The following is a 17646-nucleotide window of genomic DNA, read 5'->3' as shown; positions in this document are numbered from 1 at the left end:
CGCCCAGGTTAACCTACAACTGATTTCTCAGTTAATAAAAATAACTAGCGCTTCATCCTCCGTGTGTTTAAGACGGGCCGCTCTGTATTGAGTGAGTGCATCTCAATATCGGCTCATCTGCCAAACGGAATAATTTCCTTCCAGGGTCTTTTAAATGGGAACAGAAGGGGTGTAGAGGGAGAATGATGGGGAAAGGAAGCGGGCCATAGAAAGGCCGTCCAGAGTTTGTTTACTTCGGGAGCTCATTGCAAATATCGAGCAGGATCGACAGCTTCTCCTCTTTTCCTTAAAGGATGTAAACATTTGTAAATTCGGGCTCACATGTGTCGAGGTGGATCAGTTTCCCCCGTCCACAGGGGTTTATTGAGTGTGCTATTGTTGATCTGCGAGTAAATCCCTGCATGCCCTCTGAATGCCTGGAGCTCGCCCACAGCCCCTGCTGCTCCCCGCTGCGCCCCTCTCTCTCTCTCCCTGTCTCTCTCTCCTTATACCTGGCCAGAAAACCTCCTGTCTGGATGAGTCCACCCTTTTCTTTCCCCTGTACAGTCACTGGTTTGGTCCTGCACTGTAAAAGATGCTGGGTTCCATACAATTCATTCATGTTTTCCCAACACAGATCAATCAGGCTGAGTTTGCAAATTAAAGTGTATTGCACATAAAAATATAAAGTTGTCCCCCCCAAAAAAATTGAGAATTGTGTTGTTTCGGCTCATTTTAAATAAATAGTATTAAAAAGCAACAATATAACATTATTTTTTGAGTGTGTTTCATGTCTGTTGTTCTGTCCTAAAACCTAGAGATGCAGCGCAGACCAATATCAGAAGGAAATGCTGTTATCGCTTGTTAAATAAGTCAAATAATTAAAGTATATTTATTAAGTATATCAAAGCTGGTAACACTTGATAAGGTGATAAGTGGCATAGTTAAGGTGGATATACCTTTCACTTTAGAATAGGGGGTCATTATTAGCGCTGTATTAATGACATTTTAGCCTTAATTAGCTCCTAGCTAGCTCTATAAACTTAATTATCACTCAAGTGACATTATAAACATGGACATAACATTAGAACATGAGGTGAAACTGTGTTTATTACACTATTTTAGCCATATATAATTTTTAACCAGCAGCATTTAAACATAATTATAGTTTGTTGTTCAGTTAACTTACACAATGTATCAAAGAAATAATAAATAGATTATTAAATTGTAAATAATAATTAAAAAACGTTTAATATATGTTCAGTTAATCATGAATTATGTGTTTGCTCATGCTTAGCTGATGCATAATTGGGTCACACTTTATTTTGATGGTCCATTTGTTGAATTTATTAATCAATGAAAGGCCTTTATTTGTCACATATTCTTCCATGTAGTCGCATACACTGTCATACAGTGAAATTGGGTGAAATCTTTTTTGTCTTTTTAAATATTTCCAACATTATGTGTAGCAGAGCAAGGACATTTTCACAGTATATCTGATAACTTTTTTTTTCTTTTTTTTCTTTTTTTTTGGGGGGGGGGGGCGTCTTTTTTTCACAGTATATCTGATAACATTTTTTTTTTTTGGAAAAGGTCTTTTTTGTTATTTATTTTGGATAGAATAAAAGCAGATTTTAATTTTTTAAAAACCATTTTAAGGTCAAAATTATTAGCCCGTTTAAGCTATATTTTTTCAGATAGTCTACAGAACAAACCATTGTTATGCAATAACTTGCCTAATTACTCTAACCTGCCTAGTTAACCTAATTGACCCAGTTAAGCCTTTAAATGTCACTTTAAGCTGTATAGAAGTGTCTTGAAAAATATCTAGTCAAATATTATTTACTGTCATCATAAAAAGATAAAATAAATCAGTTATTAGAACTAATATGTTTAGAAATGTGTTGAAAAATCTTTCTTGAAAAAAATTACAAGTTAATAATTTAAATCAGTGGTCACCAAAGTTGTTCCTAGAGGACCGGTGTCCTGCAGATTTTAGCTCCAACCCTAATCAAACACACCTGAACAAGCTAATCAAGGTCTTACTAGGTATACTTCAAACATGTAGGCAAGTATGTTGAGGCAAGATGGAGCTAAACCCTGCAGGGACACCGGCCCTCCAGGACCAGGATTGGTGACCCCTGATTTAAATAATTACGATAATTAAAAATAATTAATACGATGGCATATTTATTATAAATTATGTTTATGACTTATAGTTATAGATTCATAACATTAATTTGTAATGTATATTTAATTTACCATAGCGAAAGCATAATCATGATTTTTATGAGTACAATTATGTTATCTTATTTGTATTGTAATATTATTACAAATTATTTTTACAAAATTAAAAGAAGTCCCTTTTTTGTGTGTCCCTTTAAATGTAAATTAGCTTTTCAGAAAGGGTGGAAACTTTACGCACTATTCTGATTAAACAAGCAAATCTCATGCAGCCAAAATGTCAACAGCTAGTTTCTGATTAAAGTCTTTATTATATGTTCAAACAAGAGTCAGATGATGATGGAAAGGAAGAGGTTAACACTTCTAGTCTGAATCAGGATGTTTCTATACTGAAAAGTTGATTCAGACCATTGACTAGCATATTATTGCTCAGATCGGATGTGCTGTCTTTGCAAATGACTATTCCACTATTAGTAAAATTAGAAAACATTCAAAATAATAAAACCAGCCACCTGACTATGCAGTATATAATAAATGTGCGTGTATGAATTTTGTTGAGGGTGAGTGTTTTGTGGATTATTCTAATGATAGCTCTGGTCTCCATGAACACAGTCAGACACAATAGTAACTTTAGCCACACAACACATTCAGAAAGGATATTTGCTAACATTCACACATACTTGTTTTGTGTATGAAGTTTACAGAGAGAAGTGCTGCTTTTGACCTGTCCTTCAGAAACAGCTTTCACATTTCAATTAATGACAACAAAAGTTTCATTTTTGGTTAAAAAAAAAAGTCAAGATTTTCATGATATGTCCACTTAATAAACCTTTCTGACCTCAAAACTTGTTTTGTCACAGTAATATAATTTAGATAAACTTATATAATGAATGTCATAAAATGATTTGTATCGCTTCATTTGTGACCCTGAGCCACAAAACCTTGTTTTTTTTTTATTTTTTTATTTTTTTTTACGTCTTACGTTTTTCAGTAATATTTTTGGAAATAGTCAAAATTAAAAAAAATTATTTTATGCCAAAAATCATTTGAATTTTAAGTAAAGACTTTAAGAATATATTTTTTGTAACATTTTCTAGTCTAAACGTATCAAAATGTAATTTTTCGATTAACAATTTTAACAAGTTAATCTGTTGGCGAGGCAGTGGCGCAGTAGGTAGTGCTGTTGACCCAGCGACCCAACAGCACTACCTACTGCGCCACTGCCTCGCCTACGGCCAAATTAGTTTATTCAATTCACCCATACCACATTTCTTGGACTGTGGGGGAAACCGGAGCACCCAGAGGAAAGCCACGCAAACACAGGGAGAGCATGCATACTCCACACAGAAATACCAACTGAACCAGCCAGGACTCAAACCAGAAACCTTTTTGCTGTGAGGCGACAGTGCTACCCACTGAGCCACAGTGTCACCCTTTTAGTGAATGTGTAAATCTAATTTCTGAATATTGATGCATGTCACTAGTTTTGTGGTCTAGTGTCACATATGAGGAGCTGTATATAAAATGCTCAACAACAGTTTCTGTCCTGTTCCAAATCAGCCTCACGTGATGTTCCACTCGAGTTGTCTATGAAGGCAGCGCGCTGGGTTTTGAAACAGAGCTTATTTGTCCCGGTAACTCTCTGTCTTGGTCTCCCCATCTTGAAGTGATCATTTCACAGCGTTTGCGTGAATCTGTGAATCCCACACTGTTCTCATTGCTGCAGTATTTAGAGTTGTGATGACACAGTGCCCATGGGAACTGTGGGAAAGCTCATGCGGTGAGCATCATCGCCATGATTGAGAGCTGTTACATTCATAGCGTGCCTAACACAACTGTACATCATTTGGTCTGCTTTGGGTGGACTCCGCATTTTACTATCTTTTGTTATTTCACCAGGTGAACTGATTTTATCTGGCTTAATCGAATTTCCTTTTAAGCCAGACTTTTCCTTATGTGCGCGCTTCACGAGGAGACGTTGTTCTGCGATAAGTGTAATGTCAGTGCGCTATCTTTCCATTACATCTTACGTCTTCTGATCTTAATGCAAAAACCCACTTGTGTTGTCATGGGCGAACGGGGCCATTTCGGTCTGGCAGGGATCCATTAGACTTTTCCCCTCCTCTCTTCTTTTGTCTTTGTCTTCTCCCATCTCTATTTGTGAGTCAAATCCCCCTCAGGTTTACCCAGCATTGCTAAGGCTTTGTTATCCGGGATTCTGTGCCCTCTATCCAATATATTTCAAGTACAGGTTGGCAGAGACTGCAGTCACCTGAGGGAAGAGCCGGTGTGCAGGAACAGAACAGTGAGCATCTCAGCACATGCTTTACTGTAAAGAATTCATAACCTGTTGTTATATAATTACCCTTGTGTCTTTAATGTAACTTTAAGTCATTAATAGATTGCTAAACTTATATTTTAATATCCTGGCCAATCAAGTGAATGAGCACTGCATTAAAATAGCTAACGGCATTAGAAAATTTTGTAATGATGATACTAACGTCTGTACACTTCATTTCAGGTCTGCCGAAGTCATGGATTTGAGGTATAACTGTCTGCTTTGTGGAATAATCTTATTTTGAGTCAGATCTGTTTAATGAATCAGTGAGGGTTTTCAGTCATTTAGATGACACACACCATTAAGTAATGTACATTAACCTAGTTAAACCTTTAAATGTCACTTTAAGCTGTATAGAAATGTTTTGAAGATTATCTAGTCAAATATTATTTACTGTCATCTTGACAAAGATAAAGTAAATCAGTTATTAGAAATGAGTTATTAAAACTATGATGTTCAGAAATGTACTAAAAAATACTTCTCTCCATTAAACAGAAACTGGGGAAAAAAATAAACGGAAGATAATAATTCAGGGGGGATAATAATTCTGATGTCAACTGTATTTTTTGTTGATTTTTGTTTAGCTTATTTCACATTTTTATTATTCACAATTAATATGAATTCAATATTTAATCTGATGTTAAATGCAAGATATAAGTGGTCATTTAAACCAAACGAGACCTGTACGCATGTATAGGTTTGGACATTTTGTATAAATCATAAAATTCTTTGTATTGATAATTGCTTTATATTGTGTAATTCATTCATTCGGCTTAGTCCCTTTATTAATCTGGGGTCGCCACAGCGGAATGAATCACCAACTTATCCAGCATATGTTTTTTACGCAGCTGATGCCCTTCCAGCTGTATCACTGGGAAATATCCATACACACTCATTTACACACATACGGAAAATTTAGCTTACCCAATTTACCTGTACTGCATGTCTTTGGAGTATGGGAGAAACTGGAGCACCCGGAGGAAACCCATACGAATATGGGGAGAACATGCAAACTTTACACAGAAATGCCAACTGACCCAGCCGGGGCTTGTACTGTTTTATATTATATTATATTATATTATATTATATTATATTATATTATATTATATTATATTATATTATATTATATTATATTATTATATTATATTATATTGTATTATATTATATTATATTATATTATATTATATTATATTATATTATATTATATTATATTATAATCACATTTTGGTTCATGTACTCACATTTTTCTTTATTTCTATATTTTATTAATTGGATTATTAAAGTAATTGTTACTAATTTAAAAGTCTATTTTTTTTTCTTTTTCTCCAGAAATCTTTGGTCCTTTAGTCTGAAACTCTTGCAAAAGTTAAATGGCACTCATAAAATCTCATTCTTATAAAAATAGTCACAAAAAAGCAAACGTAAAGTTCTGGCCCAGAATCATTAGCCTCCCTTTATTAGCCTGTTTTTTTTTTCTTTTTTTAAATATTCCACAAATGATATTTAACAGAGCAAGAAAATGTTTCACAGTATGTCTGATAATATTGGATATATTTTGATATATTAGTTTTATTTTGGCTATAGAATAAAAGCAGTTTTTAATTTTTTTAACCATTTTAAGGTCAAAATTATTAGCCCTTTTAAGCTATATATATATATATATATATATATATATATATATATATATATATATATATATATATATATATATATATATATATATATATATATTTTAATACAGAACAAATCATCGTTATACAATAACTTGCCTAATCCTACCAAGTTAACCTAATTAACCTAGTTAAACCTTTAAATGTCACTTTTAGCTGTATAGAAGTGTCTTGAAAATATCTAGTCAAATATTATTTACTGTCATCATGGCAAAGATAAAATACATCAGTTATTAGAGATGAGTTTTTAAAACTATTATGTTTAGAAATGTGTTGAAAATATATTCTCTCCATTAAACAAGAATTGGGGAAAAAATAAACAGGGGGGTGGGGGGTGGGGGGGATAATAATTTTGACTTTAACTGTACTTCAAATTTTTTAATGAGTTTTTTTTTAAAGGTAAATAAAGATGTAACTTTTACAGTGTTATTAAATGCAGCTCTTCTCTATTTAAAAAAAAAATACCCTGCAGGTTCTGAAAAAGATCAGAAGTCTCAAGCCTGGTATGAAAAAGTTACTCAAAAATAAGGTGAAGCATTACTTACTTTAAAAAGTAATTAAGTGATGCAATAGTTAATTTTTGGGGGGAGTAACTCAATATTGCAATGCAATACATTCAAAAGTGACTTTCCCCAACACTGATCATAAAACATATAAATAATAATCATGCAAGATGATTTCTTGTTTGAGGTTTTTCTACCTAATTCACAAATTAGTTTTGTAAAAAAAATTGTCATAGGCATTTTTGTTTAATGATGTTAAACAGAATTTTTTACTTTCTGAAACCAATTCTTTTGAAGAAAAAATACAAAAGTCATGCAGGTTGAAAAGGAAGTAAATGATTGCAAAACTGTGGCTATTTTGGTAAATGAAGCATCGTTATTTTAGGCACTAAAATATGTTCTTGTTTGTGAAGCATCTATAACAGTGCATGTTTTGGTACAGGAATGTGAAATTTGAGTCACATCAACCAAGCAAACCCCAAACCCAAATGATTTTCCATTAACACTCAGACCTTCCGACAGCTTTGGTCAGAGTTGTTTAGAGCTTCTGTTCTATTTTGAAACCCTGAACGTCTCTGCGGTGTGGGAGCGCATGGCTTTTGCATTTGTTTGTCAGGCTGTGTGACCCACAAACTGTGTCTCACCAACACCTTCCAACATCACCAAAACACCAAGCGGCCTTTCTCCATTCCCTTTCTCCATTGCTCTCTCTCCCTTTCTTTCCCGTCATTTCATCTTATTAAAGCGCATGGATTGTCACCGTTATTTACCAAATATAGTCTGACAAAGAAGAAGTGGGAATTTTTACTGATTGAAGATCAAAGTGGCAAAGTCTCCTCCTCAAATCCCGCCCTTTCTATTAGAGCCCCTTAAGAACAGAGGAAAACATCAATTTCTCACACATCAATGGCGGCTTCATAATCAATTGAAAAAGACACTTGTATGGGGATGCAAATCTTATCTTTGTCTTATTAAAGCTTTTAGAAGATACATGCCAGGATTTAATGTTATTAAATAAAAGAGGTCGGTTTTTTAATCTAAAGATGCAGAGGCGTTAGTAATGGTCTAAATCAAAGCCTGGGGAGTCTCTTAATAACCAGTAGAGTTTTCCTATCCTTATTAATATTGATAAAAAATTACTGTGATGTGATCTCTGTGCTTATGATGCATTTTGGAGATGGTTAATGAACAAAAATAAGATGTGGGATTCATTTCCCGGTGAGAGAGAACGGCACGGGTGACCCGGGTGGAAAATGAGTTTTTGCTCTGACCATTAATATGAACAAAAGCTTTGCTACTAATGTTGCTTTAAAGCCAACACGGACCTTGCTGCTTTTCCCGTCTGACAGCTGAGATTTATTTCTGGAGTACTTTGTGTGTGTTAAAATGCCTTCTGTTTGTTCTGATTCATAAAAAAAGACAATATTTCGCCCTCTGACTCCGTCGTGAAATGCTTTCTGAACGTGTAAATAATCGGTTTTATTTAAAACTTAAGCTCAAGGTTGGTGCATTAAGATCCCTGGTTGACACGTCGTAATTTGCGAATTACACTCATGATGCTCTTGGTATTATGCAGTTCTTTATGATAATAAATTCTTGTGCCCACAGAAGCATCAGATGAAAGTAAATGCCATACAGAAATTACAAAACATTCAATTAAAGCGAAAATAGGAGTTTAATGATCAGGGACTCAAGTTCATATAAACATAGAATTTTTTATGCTTTCTGATATTTAATCTAAAAATACCCTTACACTATTTTTAATTGGCTCTGTATTATAAGTAAGGATACAGTGGAAAAAATAAGTATTGAACACGTTTTTCTCAGAAGGCCTATTTCTAAAGGTGCTTTTAACCTGAAAATTTAAACACATGTTGATAGCAACCAAAGAAATATATATATATATATATATATATGCAAAGTAAACAAATCTAATTAGTTTACAAATTAAGATATGGGTAATAAAGAGAAATGATGCAGAGAACAAGTGGTCCCACTATATATTGTGTCCCTAACTACTATGTACTTACATCAAAAAAATAAATACAATGTACTTACTGTGTTAATAATATATTTGAGAACACTTGTGGTGCTTTTGAGTTGGAATAGAGGTTGGGTTATGGAAAGGTTTGGTGACATGGGTAGGTTTAAGGGTAGGTTAACGTGTGAGGGATGGTCAACAGTGTATTTACAAATGTAATTACAAAAGTTAACTACAGATGTAATTGCATACATGCATTTAATCAAGCATAAGTACACAGTAAATACATGTATTTACACAATAAGTACATTGTAACAAACTATTAATTTCTATGTAAGTACATATTAGTTAAGGCCACTTAATATAAAGTGGGACCGAACAAGTACTGAACACATGAAGAAAGGGAGGTGTAGAAAGGCAGTGAAAGCCCAGACAGCAGCTGAACATCTCTCAGCAGATTTTCAGCAACCCTTCCTCATTGTAAATGAATATTAGCTGCTTCAGTTCAACATCTACATTACCAGGATGAAACCAGAGTGGACATTTTAGCAAGACAATGATTCAAAACACAGCCAAAGAAACTCTCAAATGCTTTCAAAAAAAAAAGGAAGCCAAGCTGTAGAATGCCCCATGCAGCCAATCACCTGACTTGAATGCAATGAAAAATACAAATTAAAGATCAGATTTAATAGACGACACCCACAGAACCATCAAGATTTTTACTCCCTGTTGAAGTCTGTATTAAGTATAAAACATATAAAAACATTTCAGTATATTCAGCACTTTGTCTTTGTGTCAGTCCATTATTATTTTAGGATTTTATGTTTTGTTTTATCTTTATGTTTGTATTGTTTGGGTTTTTACCAAAATCTGGCTCAATTCCATTTTAAAAGCTCATTTAGAAATATTAATTCCAGGAAAAAACGTGACGTGTTAAATACTTATTTTCCCTGCTGTTTATTTTGACCTCTTTCAGTACAAAACTTTAAACTGATCACACTTTTCTAGTTGCATTTTTTTTTTCTTTCCACAAGATCATAGTGATGTGTATTGAGAATATTTTGTTAAATCACCAAAATAGTTTTCAACATGGTACATTTTAAGAGTAGCAAACAATACAAGGTACAGGTTTCAGATCATCCTCATTGCAGAAGAAATGTTACTGTAAAACCGGATGCACAGTCATTACAGCAAATGCTACACTTAAGTTCATGCAAACTGACAAAAGCTATATTTAAAAAAAATACTATTTACAACATGATAATATGATTAAAGAACTAGGCATAGGACACTAATTGTTTTCAAAGTATACAGTGGTTTGAAAAAGTCAAGGTTTTAAAACTGCCAACATTTTCTGTAATACCGTCCCTAAGGTACTTGTAAGATTTTTTATTTACATTTTAAAACAAAAGTTTTTTAGGACAACAGTATCTCTAGCAGAAAAGATACCCTAAGATACAGTTTTAAATTGTAAATAAATCTGTGTTTTTAAAACTATTGAAGACAACAAAAGTCAATGATTCATTTGAATTATTTAGCCTGACATGTTTACTGTTACAAAATACTTTACATGTTTCCCAACATAAAATATATTGTCTTTAAAGGGGAAGACAGTTTTACCCAGACATTTAAAAGAAAATATTTTAGAGCAGTATTTTACAAGACTGTCAAACAGTGAAACCATGATATTTTTATGCAAGGTTATCATACCGTTAAAATCTTACCAGCCCATGCCTGCAAAGAACACAGCCATTTACATACACAACAAGTAAAAAGATGTTTACTGTAGAGTAATGTAGTAATTGGTATATGAATGAAATCTCTTCCAACTATTTTTATCTTACAAATGATCAGAACATTTGAAAATCTGTGGACATAACAAATGACTCATTGATTAAACATTAAAGATCGGTTGAATTAAACGATAAACTGAACGCTATGAGATGCAAAAGTCTGATAGTTATAGCTTTATTAAAGGTGAATGAAACATTTAGATCAGAGATGCCCAAACTAGGGCCCGTGGGCCAATTTGGCCAATGGTAAACTTTGATTTGGCCCGACACTCCATCTGAGAAGAGAGGAATAATGATGGGGAAGGTTGGGGCAAATGCCTTCAACAGAGAGCATCAGTTCTAATGTAATATAACCTTTTGTTTATTCGTTAAATGTTGTGAAAGATTTTTTTTTTGTTAAAATGTAAATACTGTTATTTGACAGATAGAAGACAATGCACAAGACATTGGTGTTAAATTCCATTTTGTTATAAATGGGATTATGTTTTTATTTTTAGAAGGTCATTGTGAAATGTAAAAAATATGTAATTATTAATATGATTTTATTCATTCATTCATTCATTCATTTTCTTTTCGGCTTAGTCCCTTTATTAATCCCTGGTCGCCACAGCGGAATAAACCGCCAACTTATCCAGCATATATTTTAGGCAGCGGATGCCCTTCCAGCTGCAACTAATATGACAACAGTCTTAAACAGTTTTAAAAAAATAAATTTTAAATTAGGAATTTACTGTTGCAACTTTAATATAATACAGTTTGGTATATTTACCTTTGGCCCACCACCCTTTAAAATTTAAGTTTTTTATTTTTGGACTTTAAATTTTTAACATCCTAGCACACAACACAACATGTTTGCTATTGCAACCGTGTTTTTTTTTTTTTTTTTTTTTTGCAACCGGTATACATGGTTAAACCTGTGTGAGTCATGTGTGACTTAGGTTGGTAATAGACTTGGTCCTCTAGACTTCAACATTTTTTAGGTTCATTTTATGTGCTGAATGATGTACAGTTGAAGTGTGAATTATTAGCTCCCCTTTGATTTTTTTTTTTTCTTTTAAAAATATTTTCTAAATGATGTTTAACAGAGTAAGGACATTTTCACAGTATGTCTGATGATATTTTTTCTTCTGAAAAATATCAACTCAAAGAATGTGAAAATGTGTCATTCTCTGAATTACTGAAGTAACATTAAAAAAAAAATTTAAGGGGCTAATAATGACTTTTAACTGTAAATATACGATGCATGCAAAAATGCATGCATTGACAACAACATAAGCAAAAACTGGGATCTAAACTAAATGAACACTAATTATATACAGGACATATTTCCCAAATTATGTTTAACAGAGAAAAGACATTTTCACAGTATGTCTAATAATATTTTTTTTCTTTTGGAGAAAGTGTTATTTGTTTTATTTCGGCTAGAATAAAAACTGTTTTAAATTTTTAAATACCGTTTTAGGGACAAAATTATTAGCCCCTTTAAGCAATTTTTTTTTCCGATCTACAGAACAGTCTACAGAACAAACCATCGTTATAAAATAAATGTCACTTTAAGCTGTATAGAAGTGTCTTGAAAAATATCTAGTCAAATATTGTTTACTGTCATCATGGCAAAGATAAAAGAAATCAGTTATTAGAAATGAGTTATTAAAATGATCATGTTTAGAAAAGTGTTGAAAAAATATTTTCTCCATTAAAAAGAAATTGGGGGAAAAAAAATAAAAAGGGGGCTAATAGTTCAGGGAGGCTAAGAATTCTGACTTCAACTGTATGTTATAATTAACATAATGAAAAACAAATTGCAAATGTATTTCCTAATAGGAGTTTAGCATTCAATTTACATTTATATACACATTTCTCACTTTCTCTCTTGCTGTACGTCAATAATCCTCCAATGTGCTTCTATTTAAAGAGATTTCAGAAGACGCAGCTGAATCAAACCTCCATCAGATCTCCTGAGGTATGAAAGGGCAACCTGTGTCTGTTTCATTATGGATTGTTTAAATGCATTTAGCTGTGTACATCTGATCCCGTTGTTTAGTATGGAGCGAATACGTGTTCTTGATGTAAAACACATCCTTCTGAGACTTATATCCATAGTCTACAGTACAGACCTACGTGCACTATGATCTATGATAGCTGTCAGCCATTACCCCTACTGCGCTGAAAACTTTTCCTGCTCTTTCAGCCTGGGAAACTGCCTGCTGTTTCCTGTATCTCGCTCAGGAAGAAGCTTTTCGGACATGTCCTTGAACCCAGAAATGAGAGGGCCTCTGCTGGAACAAATGTTCAGCAAATAATGCACCCGTATGAGGTCACCGGCAGAAAATAGGGTTATGATAACAGAATCTAGACCTGTTCGTATATGTGCTTTTTGTTATTCATTTTAAGCTCTCCATCTTAAACTCAAAGGATTAAATATGTTAGGCCTATAGATATGCTTCATTTTTAGCATTCTAATACATCTCACAGGTAGCATTTACAACTGTATAGCCTACTTTAATACAGGTTCTATGGTGGGTCAAAGCAGGCATTTTTAGTCTAGGAGTTATACGAAATTATGTCAGACACTGAATTTTGAGCAGGCACAGAGCACCTTTAAAGGAACACTAAATTTTTTGTGTGAAAATAAACACTTTTTACAACTCCCCTAGAGTTAAATAGTTGAGTTTTAGCATTTTTGGATCCATTCAGCTGATCTCTGGATCTGGCAAGAGCTAAGCTAAGCTAAGCATAAATTGTTGAATCAGATGCAATATAGATTCATTCTGAAAACGTAGCCATATATATATATACGTATATATGTCTGGAGATTGTTAATTATGTAGACAGAAGTACGTATGGTGCGTCTTTAAAACGAACGATTCTGGGGGTATGATGCCGTTTCTTTTTACGCTTATCAGCTGACCATTTACCTCCATGTGGACAACTTTCAATCTCTTACCAGTTTGTCCCGTAGCTTGCCATGTACGTCGTTGGACTTGAGACGCAGAGCGTAATTGACTATGACAACAACGTTCGAGTCCAGCGACGAATGATTCCAGAAAGCAGATAAGACAAAAACAGAAGCCAAAAAATAGAATAAACACCTAAATAACAGGGTGAGAATGTGGTAAAACGTGGTAAAAAATTAGACGAGAGCTTTTCTTTTTTTGGATTCCTTTTAAAAATTTGAAAACCTTATTGGTTGGGTTTAGGGAAAGAGGAGGGTGGGTCAGTCGATCAGTCTGTCAATCATTCAGTTAGTCAGTCAGTTGACAGCGACGTCTGGTGGATTTACGCGAGGACAGCAGGTGTGAGGCACTCACTAGAGAAATTTGAGATCTGATAAAGCATATATAGTGACCTCTGGTGGATTTGTGAAAACAAAAACAGCGGGAAAAAAATAGCTCCTGGGGACATATTTGATGCTCTCCAGAAATGTATAACGGTACAGTACAGTGGCGCAGTGGGTAGCAAGTTCACCTCACATCAAGAAGGTCACTAGTTTGAGCCTAGGCTGGATCAGTTGGCGTTTCTGTGTGGAGTTTTTTTTTTTTGTGGGTTTCCTCCGGGTGCTCCGGTTTCCCCCACAAGTCCAAATACATGCGGTACATATGAATTGGGTAGGCTAATATGTCAGTAGTGTATGTGTGTGAATGATCATTAGCATCACGCTGAGTGTGTATGGATGTTACCAAGTGATGGGTTGCAGCCGGAAGGGCATCAGCTGCATAAAAGATATGATGGATAAGTTGGCAGTTCATTCTGCTGTGGCGACCCCTGATTAATAAAGGAAATGAAAATCAGTAAACCAATGGTCTCAAACTCAATTCCTGGACAGGTTTGCATTTTGTTTTTCATTATGTTAAACAATGATTATATTATATGTTTAAAAGTGCACTTTTTCAAACATTTTAGTATTTGCAACATTGATCAATCACAAAATATATCTTTCAATACACAAAATGAATGATTCATCTAAATCAGGGGTGGCCAACCCTTTTCTTATGATGAGCCAAAAAGCAAACTTGATTAAGGGTGGTGGGCCAAAGGTAAATATACCAAACTATATTATGTTATAGTTGCAATAGTAAATTCCTTATTTATCATTTCTTTTTAAAACTCTTTAAGACTGTTGTCATATTAGTAGTAGCTGGAAGGGCATCCGCTGCGTAAAACATATGCTGGATAAGTTGGCGGTTCATTCCGCTGTGGTGGCCCCTGATTATTAAAGGAAATGAAAACCAGTAAACCAACAATCTCAAACTCAATTCCTGGACGGCCACAGCTCTGCATAGTTTAGCTCCAAGCCCTTCCAACTCACACTTGCTCAATAGTCTCCGGTCTTGAACACTTTGTATAGTTGGATCAGCTGTGCTTGATTAGGGTTGGAGTAAAACTGTGCAGAGTTGTGGCACTCCAGGAAGTTTAAAAGCTATACAGTAAAGTATGATGGCTAAAAAACAAATGTATTTCTAATACAGCAAACACAGGTTGTACAGTACTTAAATTTTTATTTCTACTTAGCAAACAGCATTTTAATAAAAAGTGTAACAAACTGTTATTTCAAAGGAAAATGATAATTAGATTCTTTCTTCCGTTGAACATGAAACAAGATATTTTAAAGAAAGCTGAAATCTCTGACTTCCATAGTAATACTAAAAACAATTCCTTACATTTATATAGTGCTTTTCTGGACACTCAAAGTACTTTACACATTTTTTGGGGGGAATCTCACATCCACCACCAGTGTACAGCATCTACCTGGATGATGCAACGGCAACCATGTTGCGCCAGACCACACATCACACATTAGCTGATGAAGAGAGGAGACAGAGTGATAAAGCCAATTATCATGTGGAGATAGTTAGGAGGCCATAATGCCAGAATTAAACCCCTTCCCTTTTTTGAAGGGCATCCTAGGATTTTTAACGACCACAGAGTCAGGACCTCGGTTTAACGTCTCATCTAAAAGACGGCTCCCACTGAGCAGTATAGAGTCCCCATCAATATACTGGGGCGTTAGGACACACAGACCACAAGTTAAGCGCCCCCTGCTGGCCTCACTAACAACACGTCCAGCAGCAACCTAGCTAACCCTTGAGGTCTACCATCCAGGTACTGGCTGGGCTGCTAGCTTCAGTAGGCAACCATGGCAGAATTGCAGAGAGCTAGCTGCCAGCCATAGTATTTGTTTTTGCTACTAGGGAAGTCAATGGTTTCAGCTTTCTTTATTATGTTTGTCTTCAACAGAATAAAAAGTTTAAACCAGTTAGAATCAAGTGAAGGGAGAGTAAGTGATGACAGAACTCATTTTCTCAATGGCATCACTGCAAAAAGCACAACTTGGAACCTTTATTTTTAGAAGCGCATTAAGAGTGCCAGCTGGTGTTTAGTCCCTCTTCGGTCCAGAGTCTGTGCCTCTCTAAAGCCAAGAAGATATCTACTCAACAAATTCATCTAATCTATTATAGAGAAGCACTCGTAAATGGTAAATATTTGGATAACAGAGAGCACGGCAAGCTTAAACACAAGCATTACAAAGATCCAGAGAACTTTATGTAATCACACAACATTAAGCTTTTTGTCTTCGCGACAAGCTGTTGTTGACATTAGTATAATTTATACAGACTATATGAAAACTGTGGGCAGGAATGGAGTGTCTGCTGAAAGAGGGAACATTTGATGCAGAGGCTGTGCTCGAGAGATAACTCTAGGGTCACGGGTTCATTCTCTGAGTAATGTAGGTTTGGTGTGATGTCAGAGAGTTTCCTTGCTGTGTGCTTTGGCTCCAATATTCTCTGTGACCGCAGAGTTTAGGAGATGTGAGCACATACACACACACACTGATGCACCCCTTCAGGTGGCTACATATTTGTATTGCTCCAAACCCAAACCTTGATAAATTGCTATCGCGTCCATGTATGAAAACGTCTGCTGTTTGTTTTGGAAAACAAATTCGGCGCTCCTCCTTTCCCAAATACATTTCCCACTATGGAGCTTTTGACAGACTCCGGGGAGAGAGACGCAGTGAGTGTCCCACAATGTTTTATTTAGTTAGTTAGCTTTATTGGTCTCCGTAAGGAAATTTCATACACTCACAGAGACTTCTGACATTTCTGGCATATATATAAATAAATCATTTAAAAACATGGTACCCCTACTTTAAATAAATATCCAGTCTACTGGCCATCAACTGCTACTTATAGAGGAGGAATTAAAAAACTTAATTACTTGGGGTAAAAATGATAATATTTTCCCTATTTCTTACACACCTGAAACTATTGACTACCTTATGGTAACAATTGAAAGGTGTTTGATAAAGGATGTCTCTAATCATTGACAATCCTAATAGCCTTATTTATTACTCTTTCTTTGTATATACTATCAATGATCCTTAGTTTTGTTATTACCACCTTCCCCAGTCACCTCTTCTACACCTCAAAAGCATTTCCCTACTAACAGATCACACAAAATGTTGCAACACTTTTAATAAAAGCACTATAAAAGATGATCAACAACGTGCTGTCAACATTAAAAGATAGTTACAAGAAGTACATCCTCTGTTGAAGCTTATTCTAATGCAGTCAGTTCATACATCCTTAAGTTTATTGCCCAACATCGCACCCAAATATTTATAATTTGTTACCAACTGAATTTGCTCCCTATTAATTAATGAGTACTTCCTCCTCTTCATTTAAAAGGCTCACCAAAGCAGTACCATCTGCATACATTACAATATATCTGTTGAACTTATACAATAATTGGTATATAAAATAAATAATAATTGAGATAAAACACAACCCTGGGGAGCTCCAACTGAACTATGTGAAATAAACCCTCCCATTTTAACCTTTAATTCAGAAATACATCAATAATAGGTCTAAAAGAAGGCTGGATGATTCAGAAAGAAAGATGCGATGTTAGGTTTGACTTTGTTTGGAACTTTAATCATCTATTAACATTTCCGTTCCGCGAAAACTCATTTATTCGCATCACAAATGATCAGCGTGACTGTAATCTTTTCAAAATGCTGAGGATAATGCAATTAGTTTGATTCTGTTTTTTCAATCTGCCCTTAAAATATACATTATAAAATCTAACTTTGCATAATGTTGTAAAGAAAATAATTTCCCCATTGTTGGTCTGTGCCTGCAAAACATGAAGATCCATTAGAATCGCATAATTGTGGTTAACCACGTCATTATTCACA

Source organism: Danio rerio, chromosome 12 (genome assembly GCF_052040795.2).
Source record: "Danio rerio strain M-AB ecotype USA chromosome 12, GRCz13ab, whole genome shotgun sequence".
NCBI classification, from domain to species: Eukaryota; Metazoa; Chordata; class Actinopteri; order Cypriniformes; family Danionidae; genus Danio; species Danio rerio.
This window is presented reverse-complemented; position numbering follows the sequence as displayed.